Here is a 21,256-nt window from a genome sequence, read left to right as displayed (position 1 = left end):
AGTGCATTTGGAAAGAGGTGATATGATAGGTCCAAGTCAGCATGGATTTGTGAAAGGGAAATCATGCTTGACAAATCTTCTGGAAGTTTTTGAGGATGTTTCCAGTAGAGTGGACAAGGGAGAACCAGTTGATGTGGTATATTTGGACTTTCAGAAGGTTTTCGACAAGATCCCACACGAGATTAATGTGCAAAGTTAAAGCACATGGGATTGGGGGTAGTGTGCTGACATGGATTGAGAACTGGTTGTCAGACAGGAAGCAAAGAGTAGGAGTAAATGGGTACTTTTCAGAATGGCAGGCAGTGACTAGTGGGGTACCGCAAGGTTCTGTGCTGGGGCCCCAGCTGTTTACACTATATATTAATGATTTAGACGAGGGGATTAAATGTAGTATCGCCAAATTTGCGGATGACACTAAGTTGGGTGGCAGTGTGAGCTGCGAGGAGAATGCTATGAGGCTGCAGAGTGACTTGGATAGGTTAGGTGAGTGGGCAAATGCATGGCAGATGAAGTATAATGTGGATAAATGTGAGGTTATCCACTTTGGTGGTAAAAACAGAAAAACAGACTATTATCTGAATGGTGACAGATTAGGAAAAGGGGAGGTGCAAAGAGACCTGGGTGTCATGGTACATCAGTCATTGAAGGTTGGCATGCAGGTACAGCAGGCGGTTAAGAAAGCAAATGGCATGTTGGCCTTCATAGCGAGAGGATTTGAGTACAGGGGCAGGGAGGTGTTGCTACAGTTGTACAGGGCCTTGGTGAGGCCACACGTGGAGTATTGTGTACAGTTTTGGTCTCCTTACCTGAGGAAGGACATTCTTGCTATTGAGGGAGTGCAGCGAAGGTTCACCAGACTGATTCCCAGGATGGCGGGACTGACCTATCAAGAAAGACTGCATCAACTGGGCTTGTATTCACTGGAGTTCAGAAGAATGAGAGGGGACCTCATAGAAACGTTTAAAATTCTGATGGGGTTTGACAGGTTAGATGCAGGAAGAATGTTCCCAATGTTGGGGAAGTCCAGAACCAGGGGACACAGTCTAAGGATAAGGGGTAAGCCATTTAGGACCGAGATGAGGAGGAATTTCTTCACCCAGAGAGTGGTGAACCTGTGGAATTCTCTCCCACAGAAAGTTGTTGAGGCCAGTTCACTGAATATATTCAAAAAGGAGTTAGATGAAGTCCTTACTACTAGGGGAATCAAGGGGTATGGTGAGAAAGCAGGAATGGGGTACTGAAGTTGCATGTTCAGCCATGAACTCATTGAATGGCGGTGCAGGCTAGAAGGGCCGAATGGCCTACTCCTGCACCTATTTTCTATGTTTCTATGTTTCTATGTTTCTATCTTTGTATCAGAAAATGTGGTTACAATGCACTCGGTCCCTTTATCCAAGTCATTAATATAGATTGTAAATAATTGAGGGCCCAGCACTGACCCCTGTGACACCCCACTAGCTACAGTTTGCCAACATGAAAATGACCCATTTATCCCGACTCTGATTTCTGTTAGTTAGTCAATCCTCTATCCATGCTAATATATTACCCCAAAACCATGAGCTCTTATCTTGCGTAGTAACCTTTTATGTGGCACCTTATCAAATGCCTTTTGGAAATATAAATACACTACATCTACTAGTTCCCATTTATCCATCCTGCTCATTGCATCCTCAAAGAACACTCATAAATTTGTCAAGCACGATTTCCCTTTCCCTCATAGAACCATGTTGACTCTGCTTAATTGTCTTATGATTTTCTAAATGTCCTGCTCCTACTTCCTGAATAATGGATTCCAGCATTTCTCCAATAATAAATGTTAGGCTAACTGGTCTAGTTTCCTGCTTTATGTCCCCCTCCTTTTTTGAATATGGGTGTTACATTTGCGGTTTTCCAATTCGCTGGGACCTTTCCAGAATCTAGGAAATTTTGGAAGATTATAACCAATGCATCCACTATCTCGGCAGCCACTTCTCTTAAGACCCTAGGATGCAGGCTATCAGGTCCAGGGGACTTGTCAGCCTTTAGTCCCATTAGTTTTTCTGGTACTTTTTCTCTAGTGATAATTGTTTTAATTTCCTCCCTCCCTTTTGCTCCCTGATTTTCGACTATTACTGGAATGCTTTTCGTGTCAACTGTGAAGACAGATACAAAATATTTGTTCAAAGTCTCTGCCATTTCCTTGTTTCCCATTATTAATTCCCCAGTCGCATCCTCTAAGGGACCAACATTTACTTTAGCTGCTCTCTTCCTTTTTAGATACCTGTAGAAACTCTTACTGTCTGTTTTATATTTCTTGCTTGTTTACTCTCTCACTCTGTTCTCTCTTTTTTAAGTCATCCTTTTCTGATTTCTAAAATCTTCTGGCCTACCACTAATCTTTGCAACATTGTATGCCTTTGTTTTCAATTTGATACCATCCTTTACTTCCTTACTTAGCCACAGATGGTTCATCCTTCTTGTAAAATGTTTCTTTTCTCAATGGAATATATCTTTGTTTAGAATTATGAAATATCTCCTTAAATATCTGCCACTGCTTATCTACCGTCTTACTTTTTAATGTATTTTCCCAGTCTACTTAAGCCAACTCTATCTTCATACCTTTGTAATTGCCTTTATTTAGCTTTAAGACACTAGTTTCAGACCCAAGTTTCTCACCCTCAGAATTTCACATTCAGTTTATCATGTTATGATCACTCTTCTTTAGAGGATCCTTTACTATAAGATCATTAGTTAATCCGAATTACACATTACCAGATCTAAAATAGCCTGTTCCCTGGTTGGTTCTACAACTGTTCTAAGAAACTGTCCCGTATACACTCTATGAACTCGTCCTCAAGGCTATTTGTCCAATCTATATGAAGATTAAAGTTTCCCATGATTATTACGGTACCTCTCTTACAAGTCTCCATTATTTCTTGATTTATACTTTCTCCTACAGTGTAGCTACTGTTAGGGGGTCTATAGACTACTCCCATCAGTGACTTCTGTCTCTTATCTCCACCCGAACTGATCTTGATCTTCCGAGCCAAGATAATTTCTCTCAACTGTACTGACCTTATCCTTTATTAACAGAGTTTGGTCCGTATGTGGCCTTGACTGCGGTGAAGAATCCTCGCACATCATGGCTGTCGGCCAGCTGCTGTATCTCCTGTGCTTTCTCCACCCACCACCTGTTCTTTAGGTCCCGGGTTTTTTGTTGGACCTTAGCAGTTAGCCGTCTGTAATGCTGCTTTGCTGCTCCTGAGTTGTGTTGCTGTTTAAGGCTCCGAAATGCCCTGCGCTTGCAATCTATTAGTTCTTGAATCTCTCGACCATTTTCATCAAACCAGTCCTGGTGTTTCTTGGTTGAGTGACCGAGCGTCTCTTTGCAGGTTATGGAGACCTGGAGGACAGACCAAGCGCTGTGGACATTCTGCATCTCGGGGTTATCAAGGCACGCCAGGTTAGCTGTGAGGCGCTGACTGTAAAGGGCTCTCTTAGCTTGGTCCTTAAGTTCCCCGGCATGTGCGACACTGCTTCTGCTGCCCCCTTCGCTTTGGGGCTATGTTGATGTCAATGATGGATCAGATTAGGCGGTGGTCCGTCCAGCAGTCGTTAGCTCCTGTGATGGCACGGGTGATGCGCACATCCTTGCGATTCCTGGCTCGGACGATGACATTGTCGAGCAGGTGCCAGTGTTTGGAGCGAGGATGTTGCCACCATGCCTTGTATTTGTTCCTCGACATCCCCACTGACACCTGGGAGTCCCTGGCCATAGACCGCCCTAAGTGGAGGAAGTGCATTCGGGAGGGCGCTGAGCTCCTCGAGTATTGTCGCTGAGAGCATGCAGAAATCAAGCACAGGTAGCAGAAGAAGAGTGTGGCAAACCTGGCTCCCTGCCCACCCTTTCCCTCAACGACTATCTGTCCCACCTGCGACAGAGACTGTGGTTCTCTTATTGGACTGTACAGCTACCTAAGAACTCATGCTAAGAGTGGAAGCAAGTCTTCCTTGATTCGAGGGACTGCCTATGATGATGGTATTAACAGAGCTAACCCACCTCCTTTTCTTTTCTGCCTATCCTTCTGAAACGTCAATATCCCCTGAATATTCAGTTCCCAGCCTTGGTCACCTTGCAATCACGTCTCTGTAATGGCTATCAGATCATACCCATTTATTTCTATTTGTGCCATCACGAATGCTGCGTGCATTCCAATAAAGAGCCTTTAATTTTGTCTTTTTACCATTTTTCCCTACTCTGACCCTATTTGCTGGTGCACTCTTATGTTTATATGCTCTGTCCCTTCCTGTCACACTTTGGTTATCAGTGCACATATCGCTATCCTGTGCTATTGCTTTGTCCTTCCTCTTTAACTTTCTAAATTTTCCCTCACTTGAACCCTCATCCACTCCCCCTCCCCCCCCCCCCCCCCACCCCCGGCACCCAATCACCACTATTTAGTTTAAAGCCCTATCTACAGCCCTAGTTATTCGATTTGCCAGGGCACTGATCCCAGCTCATCCCCTTGGACAGCTCCCTCTTTGCCCAGTACTGGTGCCAGTGCCCCATTAAATTGAAACCCATTTCTCCCACACTAATCTTTGAGCCACACATTCAACTCTGATCTTATTGACACTATGCCAATTTGCTCGTGGCTCAAGTAGTAATCCAGAGATTATTATCTTTGTGGTTAATTTAGCACCGAGCTGTTCATACTCCCTCAGCAGAACCTCTTTCTTAGTCCTGCCTACACATTTTGGTACCTACGTGGACCATGACCACTGGATCTTCCCATCCCACTCCAAGTTCCTCTCCAGCCCCGAGGAGATAAGAACATAAGAAATAGGAGCAGGAGTAGGCCATACGGCTCCTCGAGCATGCTCCGCCATTCAATAAGATCATGGCTGATCTATCATGGTCTCAGCTCCAGTTGCCTGCCTGCTCCCCATAACCCCTTATCCCCATATTGTTTAAGAAACTGTCGATTTCTATCTTAAATTTATTTAATGTCCCAGCTTCCACAGCTCTCTGAGACAGCGAATTCCACAGATTCACAACCCTCAGCAAAAAAAATTCTCCTCATATCAGTTCTAAATGGGCGGCCCCTTATCCTAAGACTATGCCCTCTAGTTCTAGTCTCCACCACCAGTGGAAACATCCTCTCTGCATCCACCTTGTCAAGTCCCCTCATAATCTTATACGTTTCTATAAGATCACCTCTCATTCTTCTGAATTCCAATGAGTAGAGGCCCAACCCACTCCACCTTTCCTCATAAGTTAACCCCCTCATCCCCAGGATCAACCAAGTGAGCCTTCTCTGAACTGCCTCCACAGCAAGTATATCCTTTCTTAAATATGGAAACCAAAACTGCACGCAGTATTCCAGGTGTGGCCTCACGAATACCCTGTACAGCTGTAACAAGACTTCTCTGCTCTTATACTCCATCCCCTTTGCAATAAAGGCCAAGATTCCATTGGCCTTCCTGATCACTTGCTATACCTGCATACTAACCTTTTGTGGTTCATGTACAAGTACCCCCAAGTCCCGCTGTGCTGCAGCACTTTGCAATCTTTCTCCATTTAAATAATAACTTGCTCTTTGATTTTTTTCTGCCAAAGTGCATGACCTCACATTTTCCAACATTATACTCCATCTGCCAAATTCTTGCCCACTCTCTTCACCTGTCGATGTCCTCCTGCAGCCTCTTTGTGTCCTCCTCACACATTACCCTTCCTCCCATCTTTGTATCGTCAGCAAACTTGGCTACATTACACTCAGTCCCCTCTTCCATGTCGTTAATATAGATTGTAAATAGTTGGGGTCCCAGCACTGATCCCTGCGGCACCCAACCAGAGAATGAACCATTTATCCCGACTCTGTTTTCTGCTTGTCAGCCAATATTCTATCCATGCTGATATATTACCCCCAACCCCGTGAACTTTTATCTTGTGCAGTAACCTTTTGTGTGGCACCTTGTCAAATGCCTTCTGGAAGTCCAAATACATCACATCCACTGGTTCCCCTTTATCTACCCTGTTCATTACATCCTCAAAGAATTCCAGCAAATTTGTCAAACATGACTTCCCCTTCATAAATCCATGCTGACTTTGCTGACCAAATTTTGCTTTTCCAAATGTCCTGTTACTGCTTTAATAAAGGACTCCAACATTTTCCCAACCACAGATGTTAGGCTAACTGGTCTATAGTTTCCTGCTTTTTGTCTGCCTCCTTTTTTGAATAGGGGCTTTACATTTGCAGTTTTCCAATCTGCTGGGACCTCCCCAGAATCTAGGGAATTTTGGTAAATTACAACTGATGCATCCACTATCCCTGCCGTTACTTCTCTTAAGCTCTTAAGACCCTAGGATGCAAGCCATCAGGTCCAGGGATTTATCTGCCTTTAGTCCTATTATCTTACTGAGCACTGCCTCCTTGGTGATTGTGATTGTGTTAAGTTTCTTCCCCCCTATAGCCCCTTGACTATCCTTAACCCTGGCACCGGGAAGGCAACACAGCCTTTGGGACTCACGTTCTAGGCTGCAGAGAACAGTACCTATCCCCCTATCTATACTGTCCCCTACCACTACTACATTATTTTTTTTACCACCCCCAACTTGAATTGCCCCCTGTACTACGGTGTTGTGGTCAGCTTGCTCATCCTCCCTGCAGTCCCTGCTCTCGGTCCACAGAGGCTGCAAGAATCTCGTGCCTGTTGGACAAGTGTAGGGGTTGAGGCTCCTCCAATGGCACCTTCTGGATCCCCATACCTGCCTCACTCACAGTCACACCCTCCTGTCCCTGATCACGAACAAAATATGAAGTACATAACCTAAGGGGTGTGACTGCCTCCTGGAACAAAATGTCCAGGTAACTTTCTTCCTCCCTGATGCATCGCAGTGTCCGAAGCTCGGACTCCAGCTTATCAACTCTGAGCCGAAGTTCCTCGAGCTACAAACACTTACTGCAGATATGGTTGCTGTGGATCACTGGTGTCCACCAGCTCCCACGTGCTACAGTTGCAACACACCACCTGCCCTGGCATCTCTACTGTGTTTTATTTAACTAATTAGATTTTCAAGTTTTTATCTATTGAACTGTCCAATCAATTTGTGTGAGTTGTCCCCTCAATTCTTTCAAGTTAGCCCTTCTAAAGTTAAATGGCTGGCACCTTGTCTTTGGAATTTCTAAATCTTCGATCAGGGATTCCCAATCTTTTTGCTTCTGAGACCCCCCTCCCATGTTATAAAAATTCCATGGACCCCCTATCACACAACACAAGTATTTATTCTGTATAAAAATTTGTTATACAAGTATTTATGATGATTTTGGTTTCACTTAAATAATGTGACACTTGTTGCTGGTGCTTGTTTTGAAATCTCTCCATTGCCTCATCCCTCCCTGTATCTATAACCTCAACCATCCGAGATCTCTGCACTCCTCCAATTCTGGGCTCTTGCGCATCCCAGATTTTCATCGCTCTATGTTTGACGTCAGTGCCTTTAGCTGGCTAGTCCCGATGCTCTGGAATTTCCTCCCTGAACCTCTCCATCTCTCTACCTCTCTCTCCTCTTTTTAGAACGCTCCTTAAAACCCACCTTTTCGATTATTCCTTTGGTTACCTGTACTAATATCTCCTTATGTGGCTCGGTGTCAAATTTTGGTTGTTTTACTATGTTAAAGGCACTATATAAATGCAAGTTGTTGTTGAGGCTGCAGCCATTCCTGGGATTCTTCAGACCATGTGGAAGAAGGTTAGTTTAGTGACAATAGCAGAACCACCCCGGAATAAACAAAACAGTCGAATTATTCAGCAATTGCTGCATTTATTTCAAATTATTATCATCGATTATTTTGTGACTGAACTGACCGCAATATAATCCCTCACCAGCAGAAATGTCAACCCGTCTTTTTGCTCTGTTTCTGTAACTTTGAAACCTTCTCCTCAATCGAATTTAAATTCTCTTGAATTTCTCAAAGATTTTCTTCCATTGTTTATAGAATCTTCCTCTCTTGTTCCTGAGATCTCTGATTAAGTGCTGCTCTTTCGCGGTGAGAATCTGGTGACTGAGTGACATGCTCACCAATTCTAATTCCCGGGATCACCTTAATGGAAACCCGCCTCTGTCACTGAGAGTGATGGGCACTCCAGCCAATTCGCTTTCTCAGATGCCCCTCATTGGGCCAGAAACTGGCCAATCTTTCAATTGAAAGAGGCTCATGCTTGGAGTTTGCTCATTCAGTTTAAATATATATATTTTTAATTGGTCACTTTTATTCTTCTGACAAGCTGACTTGTTTTGGTGGACCCCTTGAAACGTTATCAGACCTCCGGTTGAGAACCCCTGCCCTAGATCATAGTGAATTTGATCATCCTGCGATTGTTGCCACGCCCAGAGTTGTCATGACTTCCATTTACTGAACATTAGGTCATTTATGACACTTGTAGCTTCCCTGATGCACTGGGTTATGAAGCATTACTTATTTATTTACTTCTTGACCTTGAACCAATTTATATTTGGGTGACTGAAGTTGCCCATTAAAATAGCTTTCTTATTCTCACAGACCCTGAAAGGGATGGAGGCAGAGAATTAAACTGAGCAGGAAATGATCGAGGAAAGCAAATTAGTGAACAGAGGATAAGAGTGAGAAGTGAAGGAGAGTGAGTGAAGGAAGAAAGCAAAACAGAGTAAGAAATGAAGAAGCAGAGCAAAAAGGAGTGAATGTGATGGAAGAGAACGAGGACAAGAAAAAAAGCAAGAAGCAGAAGGAAACCAAGGAAGAGAGAAGTCAAGGAAATAGTGACAGAAAACAAAAACTGAAGGTGGAAGGAGATCAAAGTGGAAGAAGGGGAAAAGAGTCTGAAGTGGAGGAGCAGAGAGAGACAAGACTTTTGCATACTTACCAGCGTTAGTATCCTTCGCTAGAGATCATGGGGGTTGTCTGCTCAGCCCAAAAAGTGTTGAAACTAATGGAATTAATTTTAGGTGATTATATATTGTCAACAATAGACATGTTGCTTGAGCAAGCTGTGAGCAATGATTGACTTAAAAATATGAAGGCAAAATATTTAGCTCCAGTACTTTACTCCAATAAAATTAGATGCGCCCACTGTTGTCTTGTTCTAGTAGATTTGGTGGCCAGCCTTTTATCATGGTCGTACCTTCTGGAACCTTTGGTACAGTCCTCAGCTAAAATCTTCTTCAGAGTCTCTGATGGGCCATTTCTGTAAAGCCACTTCTCTGCTTATTAACAGTTTTCACATATATGCTGATGACACCCAGCCCTACCTCACCACTACATCTCTCGACCTCTCCCGCCACTGTCTCTAAATTATCAGACTGCTTGTCCGACATCCAGCACTGCATGAGCAGAACTTTCCTCCAACTAAATATTGGGAAGACCAAAGACATTGTCTTCGATCCTATTTAGAAAAAAGTAGAAATGATGCTTCTTTTCCCCCACCCTTATCCCCACTCTTAGTCCCTTCCTATTATATTCTGCATCCCAGAGTACTTCTGAAAGTGACCCTAGAAATGGTAGATGCATTGGTGGTCATTGTCCAAAATTCCATGGACTCTGGACCAGTTCCTATGGATTGGAGGGTAGCTAATGTAATATCACCTTTTTAAAAAAGGAGGGAGAGAGAAAACAGGGAATTATAGCCCGGTTAGCCTGACATCAGTGGTGGGGAAAATGCTGGAATCAATTATTAAAGATGTAATAGCAGCGCATTTGAAAAGCAGTGATAGAATCGGTCCAAGTCAGCATGGATTTATGAACAGGAAATCATGCTTGACAAATCTAGAGTTTTTTGAGGATGTAACTAATAGAGTGGATAAGGGAGAACCAGTGGATGTGGTGTATTTGGACTTCCAGAAGGCATTTGACAAGGTCCCACATAGGAGATTAGTGTGCAAAATTAAGGCACATGGCGTTGGGGGTAATGTATTGACGTGGATAGAGAACTGGTTGGCAGACAGGAAACAGTACGGATAAACGGGTCCTTTTCAGAATGGCAGGCAGTGACTAGTGGGGTGCCACAAGGTTCAGTGCTGGGACCCCAGCTATTTACAATATACAATGATGATTTGGATGAAAGAATTGAATGTAATATCTCCGAGATTGCAGATGACACTAAGCTCGGTGGCAGTGTGAGCTGTGAGGAGGATGCCAAGAGGCTGCAGGGTGACTTGGACAGATTAGGTGAATGGGCAAATGCATGGCAGCTGCAGTATAATGTGTATAAATGTGAGGTTATCCACTTTGGTGGCAAAAACAGGAAGGCAGAATATTATCTGAATGGTGACAGATTAGGAAAAGGGGATGTGCAATGAGACGTGGGTGTCATGGTACATCAGTCACTGAAGATAGGCATGCAGGTACAGCAGGTAGTAAAGAAAGCAAATGGCATGCTGGCCTTCATAGCGAGAGGATTTGAGTATAGGAGCAGGGAGGTCTTGCTGCAGTTGTACAGGGCCTTGGTGAGACCACACCTTGAATATTGTGTGCAGTTTTGATTTCCTAATCTGAGGAAGGACGTTCTTGCTATTGAGGGAGTGCAGCGAAGGTTCCCCAGACTAATTCCCGGGATGGCAGGACTGACATATGAAGAAAGACTGGATCGGCTAGGCTTATACTCACTGGAATTTAGAAGAATGAGAGGGGATCGCATAGAAACACATACAATTCTGACGGGAGTGGGCAGGTTGGTGCAGGAAGAATGTTCCCGATGTTGGGGAAGTCCAGAATCAGGGGTCACAGTCTAAGGATAAGGGTAAGCCAGTTAGGACCAAGATGAGGAAAAACTTTTTCACCGAGAGAGTGGTGAACCTGTGGAATTCCCTACCACAGAAAGTTGTTGAGTTCAGTTCGTTGGATATATTCAAGAGGGAGTTAGATGTGGCCCTTACAGCTAATGAGATCAGGGGGTATGGAGAGAAGGCAGGAGAGGGGTACTGAAGTTGCATGATTAGCCATGATTATATTGAATGGCGGTGCAGGCTCGAAGGGCCGCATGGCCTGCTCCTGCACCTATTTTCTATGTTTCTATATATTACTGACTGAGGAGCTTCCACAGTGTATTAGCATTGTGTTTTAATGAAGGGGTTGTTATGATGCTGGCAGCAATTCCTGATGTTTGGCGTGCCTTGAACCAGATACCTTATCATCTCACTATTCAATACTGTGCTTTCTTATTATTTTAAAAGAAAGCAAAGTGTAGCTAACAGTCATTTCCTTTACGTAGATATTAGTGTCGATTCTGTTTTCTCCGGTTTTCTCTCTTTCTCTCCTTTCTGCAATATATTTCCACAAGCATTTGTCTCCATTTGGTATTTGGCCCAAATGGCCATTATTCACATGTGAGACATGGCAGATTTTCAACCACGGGGAGCATCATAGCAGATCTTGATCTTCTGCTCACCCAGCATGTACACACCTGCCCCTCCAGAAAGGATTGTTGGATAGCATCGCTGATTTATCTTTGCCCAAACTGTGGGAGCTCTGTCAATTATAGTCCATTTCTATGTTCCTATATTGCCCCTAAAGCTGTCCTGACTTAGATTGACTGACCCAGCACAGACGGGGGATCAAACTTGGGATCTTCCAGCTCGCCATGGCTTAGCAATTCACTGGATGGACTCACCAGGGAGAGCTGTCCGTAGAGTAATGTTAATTAAGTCTCACAGTTGTTAAGTTTTAATGTTGCACTTTTGTCTCTGGATCCTGAGTTCCAAAGGATTTTTGGAATTTGAATTTTATGGATGAACATATTTTCTAAGTGGCTTAATCTGCATAGCTAAGTTTGCTTAGAACAATTCATATTTTATAGAGTATAATGGCTTTACCATTTAAGTTATTTAAAGATAATTGACATATAGTAATTAGATTGAATAGCTAAACTCTTTAATAGACTATCTCTGTTGACGTAATGAACTTACTAGCAAGTTGAAATGAGAGTCAGATTTTGTTTTTGCCTTCAACTGCCATGTTACACTGGCAAACTAATTGATGTGCCAGGAGATCCCCCTCCCCCTACACGCATTCTTTCTATTCCTCTGCCACCTGGAAGGACAAGGGCAGCAGACACATGGGAACACCATCACCTGCAAGTTCCCCTCCAAGTCTTACACCATTCTGACTTGGAAATATATCGCCGTTCTTTCATCGTCGATGGGTCAAAATCCTGGAACTCCCTCCCTAACATCACTGGGATTATCTTCACCACGTGGACTTCAGCGGTTCAAGAAGGCGCCTGCCTCATCACCACTTTCTCAAGGGCAATTAACGATGGGCAATAAATGCTGTCCTTACCAGCGACACCAACATCCCATGAACGAATTTTTTAAAAATTCCAAGACAGGATTGGTTCCAGTGTTCGTTTTTTTACTGTTTGCAAGTCAACTAATGTTCCATGCTAAATTGCTGGTCTCACTTACAGGAGCTGTAAAGAACAGTGCAATTGATGGAAGTGGCACACTGGTTCAATAAGAGGTGACTTAAGACTGTAGTTTAGGTGAGTTATTCAAGGAAAGCTTTAACATTGAATTAATGCTCTTACTTTTTAGTCAGTTGAAGAATGGCTCATTTCCTGTCATTCTCACTCCTGTGTGGTGCTAGGAATGCCCTGTTCTAGTCATGATTCAATTACAATGAAAGTTACACTCCTTGAATGTGCTGATTTATGTTTGGGTTTATGCTAATATGTTTGCATGAAAACTTCAGCATAACTTCACCTCAGAAAACCCAACGCAATGTCTAGCGCATTCTGGATACATTTTGCGCCGTAGTGGAAACTCCATGCCCAAATGCCTAAAGTTTTGGACCAACAAAAGTATTCAAGACCTTGACACACATTTTAGAAAATTACTTCTCAACAGTAATTCATTTAAATCCTTGAAATACTTTGTATTTTCTCCCTCTAACCACAACTTTCTCTGCATCTTGAATTTCTATTGCATTTTGTTCAATTTGTGATCATGCTGCCATTGCTTCTCCTTTTCATCAGCATCCACTTGTGTTCTGCCTTACGCTGCAGCTGCTGTCTCTTCCTGTCAGCCTGGTGCTTGAGTAAGTCCAACTGATTCTTTTTGCCTCTATCTCCAGTTTGTGTACTTAAGTTGGAGTGCTCTTTAGGACATTGTGCTGACTCATTCTCTGACATTATGCTCTGGTGTTTTATTTTTATTTCAGTCCAATTGCCACACCAGTTAGACCAATTTCAGCTTTCACTGTAATTCTGTAAACTGATCTTGTATTTTTATTGATGACCATGCTTTGAGCATGACCCGTGGGATTAGCAATTACCCTACTTTCCAGTAATCTGCACACTGGACTAACCAAGGGCTCCTATTGTAATGCCACTCTCTCCAAATTGGCAGAATATCAAACATAGATCAAGTTTTTTTTCATACAATAAAATATGTATTGGTTCCAATTACTTGGAAAAATGAAACATTAAAATAATTTGCTAGATATTAAAGGACACACATTTAAACACAACTGTAATTGATAATTAAAAGATTACATTTAAAAAGTTAGAATTTTAAGGGCTTACTCACCTTGTTCGCTATCTGAGAATTCTGCCTTTTGTTTGGCTACTTAGACAGCGTGTTAATGTCACAGCAGTTCGAACAAGGGGATCCCCATTAAGTTCAGTTGAATTGAATTGTGGAGTGTAGCTTAGGAGTCCCTGTGGATGGGTTTCCTGAAGGAGATGCTCAATGACGGCCTGTGGATGGGCTTTCTAAAAAATATAATGTATAGTAACAAGAACACAATTTGACAATGCAGAGTTCTCTTTCAATAGTTGTGCCTTAAGCAGATCACATTACTCCTCATGATATGGGTGCATATTTTTTGGGTTGAATCGATCAGGGCTAATGAGTACTTTGTTTAGTAGTACTTGTAACACTGCACATTGGAACTTGTTAGCACCTTCACTACATTACTTGTCAATCGGAAGACAGCATGTATCAAAGTCCACATTCACTTTATTCAGGCTAAAACTCTTGATTACATTTATTTATAATTAGATGATTTACAGATGCAAAGACATTAGGCCGATACTACATAACTCATCCATTGTGTACTCTTGTTGAGCTAACAGTGATAAGTAGCAACATTCTTGAATCTAAATCACAGGATTATGATTTCATGCCACCTTTCAGAATTTCATCACATAATGTGGTTTGCAACTAATGTGACATGTGAATCTGTCACTTCAGTGCAGCACTAAAGGAGTACTACATTGCCAGAAGTGATTTTTTTTGGATGAGATGTTTGTTTGGGTGGTCATAAAAGATCCCATTAAACTTTCTCAAAGAAGAGTAGGGAGTTCTGATGTCCTGGGTAACATTCATCCCCCAACGAACATCACCACAAGCGATTCATTGGTTATATATCTCTTTGCTCTCTGAGGTCTTGCAATGAGCAAATTGTTTGATGAGCTGTGTTTGTCTACATAAGAACAGTGACTGCACTTCTCCAGAAATCTGTTAGTTGTGAAGCACTTTGACATTTCCTGAAAGGTGCCATATAAATACAAGTCTTTTCTTTGTCTTATTTCTTTGAGATTGTACTCAATTGACATGGTTAATTGATTGAAGATGCCAGGAAATCATAGAACAATAGGCTATGTTTTGAGAGGCCAGATTCAAATTAAGCACACCAATCGCAAATCCAATTTGAAGCAGGTGATCACTAAATACATACATTGGCACTTTTAAAATTGCGCTCATCAAAACAAACCTTATAGAATTATACAACCCAGAAAGAGGCCATTCTGCCCATCATGCCAGTTACTTTAAATCTTTATTTTAAAACGATTTTAAAAGATTTACATAATTTATTTTTTCTCATAACTATTAACCAACAACAACAATTTACATTTATATAGTACCTTTAACACAGTAAAACGTCGCAAGGTGCTTCCAAGAGCAATATCAAACAAAACAGCTCTTACCAACTATTCACATGAACCCATCAGGAGAAACAGACATTGTGCAATTCTCACACCATTGTGCCTGTTTGTACATATTCACGATAGATGAGTCACTGTGTCATCCAGGAAACAGCAAGAATCTGTGTTCTCACCTATGCAGCCATTAGCACCTTCGAGTCAACCTTCCCCACCTGCTCTGAGAACTAAGGAACATTTGTTACAATGTCATGCCATTTACTGTGTTCTGCCATGGTGATGTATGTATTTTAATTCAATCTCTGGATGGTCTGGAGGTTACGTGTACAGGTACATACCCCTCCCTAATTGTTTTGGGGGTTAGGTTATCTCTGTTATCCAGCAGACCAGGAACAATTGCACATACATTTTAAATTATAGAATTTTACAGTAAAGTAGAAGGCCATTCTGCCCATCGTGCCAGTGCCTACTCTGAAAGAGCTATCCACTTAATCCTATTTTCTTGCACGTTCCTCAACTTTATATTTTTTTCTTGTCAAATAATTATCCACTTCTTTAGTAACAGTTATTATAGATTCTGGTTCCTGCCCCCCCCCCCCCCCCCTCCAAGTCCTAGCGGTCCTCTACCTTAAAAAAAGGTTTTAACATCTCTTTTCTGCTCTTCCCTCCGGCAGGATTTCCATTGTCTCTCTTACCTTGTTCACCTTCACTGCTTTCTGTTTCCCTTCTTGGGTTTGGTCAGCTATCTACCAAAACTTACTTTTGTTTAGGCACTTCCGGACTCAATGTTGAGTTCAACTATTCCAGATTACAAACACTGCCCCATTTGTTCAGATGGCAGCTGATGGTAATGATTCTGCTATTCCCATTAACACCTCTTCTGAGAATCATAGAATGGTTACAGCACAGAAGGAGGCCATTCGGCCCATCAAGCCTGTGCCGGCTATCTGCAAGAGCACTTCAGCTAGTCCCACTCCCCTGCCCTTTCCCCGTAGCCCTGAATTTTTTTTTTTGCTTCAGGAACTTGTCCAATTCCCTTTTGAAAGCCACAATTATGTCTGCCTTCACCACTCTTTCAGGCATTGCATTCCAGATCCTAAATACTCACCGCGTAAAAAAGTTTTTTGTCATGTCGCCAATCATAAATCTTTTAGACCCATCTTTTGTTTCTTTTCTTGACCCATTACCATCTCCTTTTGCCTTGCACCATCATCCCTTTTGTCATTTAATCTCTCCTGCCTTTCACTCTATCACAGACCTTCCCTTTTGTTCTTTCCTCCCCTCTCCGCTTTCCCTGCCTCTATACTTGCTTCAAAATCCATTTCATCAAGGTCGTTGACCTGAACCGTTAATTATTTTTCTCTCTCCACAGATGCTGTCTAGCTTGCTGAGTATTTCCAACATTTTCTGTTTTCATTTCAGACTTCCAACATCTGTAGTATTTTGCTTTTGTTTTAAACTTATGCCCTCTAGTTATTGACTCACTGAGCAGTGGAAATAGTTTTGCCTCATGTTCCTTGTCATGACTTCATAATGTTGACCATCTCTATTGGATCTCCTCTCAGCCTTCTTTATTCTAATAAAAAAAGCCGCAGTTTAATCTAGTGTTTCATCATAAATCAAGCCTCTCATCCCTGGTATTGTCTCAGTGAATCTCTTCTGCACAGTCTTCGTGTGCACTTTCAAAACTTGGGGTTTAATTTGGCTTAACAGGGATACTAAATACCTGGGTTTCAAGATTGGCAAAAACTGAAAAGCCAGTAATTGGATATTGGAATCCTCATCATACAGTCCCTCGAAATCGAGGAAGACTTGCTTCCACTTTAAAAGTGAGTTCTTAGGTGACTGAACAGTCCAGTGCGGGAATTACAGTCTCTGTCACAGGTGGGACAGACAGTCGTTGAAGGAAAGGGTGGGTGGGGAGTCTGGTTGGCCGCACGCTCCTTCCACTGCGTTTGTTTTCTGCATGCTCTCGGCGATGAGACTCAAGGTGCTCAGCACCCTCCCGGATGCTCTTCCTCCACTTAGGGCGGTCTTTGGCCAGGGACTCCCAGGTGTTGGTGGGGATGTTGCATTTGATCAAGGAGGATTTGAGGGTTGCCCACCTGGGGCTTGCTTGCTGTGTAGGAGTTCCAAATAGAGCGCTTTGGGAGTCTTGTCAGGCATGCGAACAATGTGGTCCGCCCAATGGAGCTGGTCGAGTGTGGTCAGTGCTTCGATGCTGGGGATGTTGGCCTGATTGAGGACACTATCGTTGGTGCTGCTATCCTCCCGGGGGATTTGCAGGATCTTGCGGAGACAACGCTGATAGTATTTCTCCAGCGATTTGAGGTGTCTACTCTAAATGGTCCACGTCTCAGCCATACAGGAGGGCGGGTATCACTACAGCCTGTAGACCATAAGCTTCGTGCCAGATTTGAGGTCCTGATCTTTGAACACTCTCTTCCTCAGGCGGCAGAAGGCTGCGCTGGCGCACTGGAGGCGGTGTTGAACCTCATCGTCGATGCTGATAGGCTCCAGAGTATGGAAAGTGGTCCACGTTGTTCAAGGCCGCGCCATGGATCTTGATGACGAGGGGGCAGTGCTGTGTGGCGGGGTCAGGTTGATGGAGGATCTTTGTCTTACGGATGTTTAGTATAAGGCCCATGCTTTCATGCGCCTCGGTGAAGATGTTGGCTATGACTTGGAGTTCAGCCTCTGAATGTGCGCAGACAACAGAGGATGGGACGGTCTTGGATCTGGCCTGTAGGCGACGAAGGTTGAACAGGTTCCCACTGGTTCTATTGTTTAGTTCCACCCCAGCAGGGAGCTTGTTGAGTGTGAGGTGGAGCATTGCAGCGAGGAGGATCGAGAAGAGGGTTGGCACAATGACGCAGCCCTGCTTGACCCCGGTCCACACGTGGATTTGGTCTGTGGTGGATTCGTTGGTCAGGATCACGGCTTGCATGTCATCGTGGAGTAGGTGGGGGATGGCGACAAACTTTTGGGGGCGGCCGAAACGGAGGAGGACGCTTCATAGTCCCTAGCGGTTAACATTTTTGCTTTCAGAACTTGGGATTTAATTTGGCTTAACAGGGATACCAGATACCTGGATTTCAAGATTGGCAAAAACTGAAAAGCCAATAATTGGATATTGGAATCCTATGACAACACCTACAACACTGGTTTGACATTTGAAAATAAGCTAGATGCCACAGGGTTATGTGGTGGTATTCTAAGATCCTGTTATCTGTTGCTCATATGGTCAATAAGCATTGTCAAGGCTTCTGAAATGGTGCTCTTTCTGTTGCAGACAGGGCCCACAGAAGGACAATCTATTATCCCATTGTGATAATTGCCCCTGAGGAGGTGGTTTTGAGCTCTTCACCGTACAGGTGGAGTGCTGCCAAGACTAATGTGATAGGTGCAGGTTGTGAAACAGCTATCTTAATGACGTACTGTAAATGGTGTTTTTAAAAGCCACTTTGCTTATTACATTTCTTACTGTCCTTTTTAATCATGGATTTCACACACTTTGTGGAGGGAAAATGTAGCAGAATTGTAACATTGTCATTTTGATAAACTTTAACAGATTAATGTCATTTTACTTTCTGTAGCACTGGATAACATGGGCAGCTGGAACACTGTTAGCATTGGGAGACAAGAGTACTGCTGAGATTGTAGATTGTGTTCCAGTTGGACAGTTGGGAAGTAGAGTTTCTTGGGTTCAGCCCCGAAGAAGCTGCTGTATTATACCTCTGTTCTTCTGTTATTTCACTATTGTAGTATAGTTAACACAATATAGCGAACAGCAAGAGCTACCATAATCAGTAGGTGTTTGAAAGTTAGTGGAATATATATATTTTTTTAATTCCAAAGGGCACAACGTCGTAGTGATATCCATGGAGTCCAATAAAGCTTTAAAAAAACTGGACTCTTCCCTCCCTACAAATGTATCATTTAAATATAATTTAATATAAACATTAGCCTGGATTTTAACTCTCGGCAGGGGTTGTGTGGATTAGGGCCAAGGTGGTGTGGAAACCAACTGGCCCTTCGCACAAAGCCAGGGAGATCTTGACTCCTGGGGCACATCTGCCTGAACCCAGCAGGTAGCGTTAGCTGGCCCGCAGAATTTTAGGTGGCAGGATACTGCTGCCAGGGACCCGAAGGAAACAGTCCCCCCCACCCCTCTCAAGAGCTAGGGAGGGTGATCTGGAAGGCATCATGCTCAGGAAGGGCAAGGGGAGGCCCAAGGTTTCCTTGTGGGGCCTGGAGCTCCTGGCACATAAGGAAATAAAAATAAACTGCTTAATTTATGGGCCTTTTCTGGCCCCGAGTCCGCAAGCCGGCAGGTTTTACTGACTGGTCCAGCACTAGGTGGGATTGCTACGATTTTTAATTAAAATTCCTTTGGGGTTGTAATTGCATCATAGGATTCCAAATATTTACATATTCATGAGGCCTCAGGTTTACTGGCGTTGGGCACTTCAACTGCCTCCGAAAAGTGCGAGGTTAAAATGGCTGCAGGCGGTATGATAGACCAGGATAAGCACTCTACCACTACTTTAATCATCCATCCAGCCTATCTCCATCAGTCATGCAGGGTTAAAATCGGTCCTTCTGTAACTAAGATCCAGAAAGTGGGCTAAACATGATAACCAGCACTGAGGGTGTGCCACAGAAGAGAAGCTGTTTTATGTGGTATGTTTTAAATAAAAGTTTGTTTGAGAACTGAAATAGTTTTTCCTTTCATCAGAACATCTCATTATTGATGATGCAAGATGTTCAAATGTATTTTTTTATTCACTTTCTTTGTTATCAGAAAGTAGGTCCCGGTAATTCCACTAAAAGTTTTAGTTTCAGTATTTGGAAAGCTTGATACCTTTGTGGGGAATATAAATTCACATTTTAACACAATTTGGGATTGGTCCATCTGAACAAAGTGATTTACAGTTGAATTTATCATTACTAAACTGTCGCAAACTGTGCTTTTTACTGAAAAGCATTGGGAACGAGTTATAATGCAAAAGTGAAAATACTTAATATTGCAACAATTTTCCTTAATTAACAGTGGATGAGGTTGCTACATTAGTGTAGTATACTTTTGCACTTTAATTTACAGAAGCTGCTGCTAATCCATCGTGTGCAAAATTTTGAAGAACATGAAGTGAACACATTAAAGTCTCGTTTAAGCACACAGCTAGACAGCCTAGAGATAGCCAGAACCGTTCCACTTCAGTACTTCAGTGTGATTGGTTAACGGTAGTCAAATGGCTGATTGTCAGTGTATGTCTCGGAACAGGTGCTGGTGCAGCATTGCACTTGGTATCTGGCATACCCTCGTGTCGCCAGTTTGGCATGGTCCACACTATTATATCAGGAAGGGTCTGTATTTCTGTTAATTTCTGAACTTCATATGTTCTTTGTCTATGAGGTGAGTGATGTTTTAAAGCTGAAATCTGAGTTTGTGTTTAATTAGGGGTGGGTCAATTGGACGGATAGTCATGTTTGAGGAGAATATTACATACGGTTTTAAGGGATTATAATTCTTAATGGAGCCCCATGTTGACATCTTGGAAGTCTGATCTCTGAGAAATGTTCAGTAATAGTATCCAAGATCAGTGGTTTGGAAAGAGAGCAGATGTGGATGTCTGCGTACCAGTAAGATCACTGCCAGTAACGTGTAGACTATTTCATATGTGCGCATACTGCAGCTGATCTGTTGAAGTTGCAAGAATTGATAGTGAATATACTTCAAAAATACAGCAAAACATCTAAATTCACTAAACGACATGTCTGTTTGAACTTAATGATCTTGCTTATAATTTTTATGGTTTTGTTCTTTTATTGATCCTTGTAATTTTGTTCAACTTTAGTGCCAGGAAAGTGATGTGTGAGGGTAATATTGATCAAGTCAACCCTTTCTCCAACCCCTTTCAAATAAGTAACACAAATAAAGTCTAATCTCCGCTCATTGTCAGTACCTCTGAACAGATGTCCATGAAACCTGTGTGGTTTTTGCTCGCAAGTACTGTCGATGACGATTGGTTTCCCGGAGATCTCCTTCTCAGTAGTGCAGCATTTGATATATTTTGTTTGGGAAAGTTATTAGCTTGGCAGGATTGACCTTGTTATATAAGTGTAATCCTGAATTGTAGCGTCGCACTGCATGTCAGCATTCAGTTCATTCCTATGCTGCATAACATTCTTTCAATTCTTGGATACTGATATATACATATCGTGGCTTAAAATGTTACTCTGCTGCGAATCTGATTTAGATTTATTTTGGTTATAGGTTGTTTCATGTGCTCTGGTAACATTTGAGGACAAAAATGTAAGCTGTGGTAAGTACATATGTTTATTTCCCCCTCAGTTT

General features: G+C 42.7%; 1 protein-coding gene across 13 annotated transcripts in view; it reads left to right on the top strand.

The window, feature by feature from the left end:
* LOC139273211 (cAMP-regulated phosphoprotein 21-like) overlaps positions 1–21,256 on the top strand; it is a 705,332-nt gene that overhangs the window by 258,073 nt on the left and 426,003 nt on the right. For 10 of the 13 annotated variants that reach the window (XM_070889897.1, XM_070889888.1, XM_070889882.1 and 7 more), the window contains one exon: positions 21,176–21,224. The exons of 1 other annotated variant lie outside the window; for it this stretch is intronic. The gene's annotated coding sequence lies outside the window, so the exon portion shown is untranslated. Of the gene's footprint in view, positions 1–20,227; positions 20,315–21,175; positions 21,225–21,256 lie in introns of those variants that run through there. 2 more of the 13 variants (XM_070889864.1, XM_070889846.1) reach the window with 2 other exon arrangements.

This window comes from Pristiophorus japonicus, chromosome 1 (genome assembly GCF_044704955.1).
Source record: "Pristiophorus japonicus isolate sPriJap1 chromosome 1, sPriJap1.hap1, whole genome shotgun sequence".
In the NCBI taxonomy this organism is placed as follows: domain Eukaryota; kingdom Metazoa; phylum Chordata; class Chondrichthyes; family Pristiophoridae; genus Pristiophorus; species Pristiophorus japonicus.
This window is presented reverse-complemented; position numbering and strand designations above follow the sequence as displayed.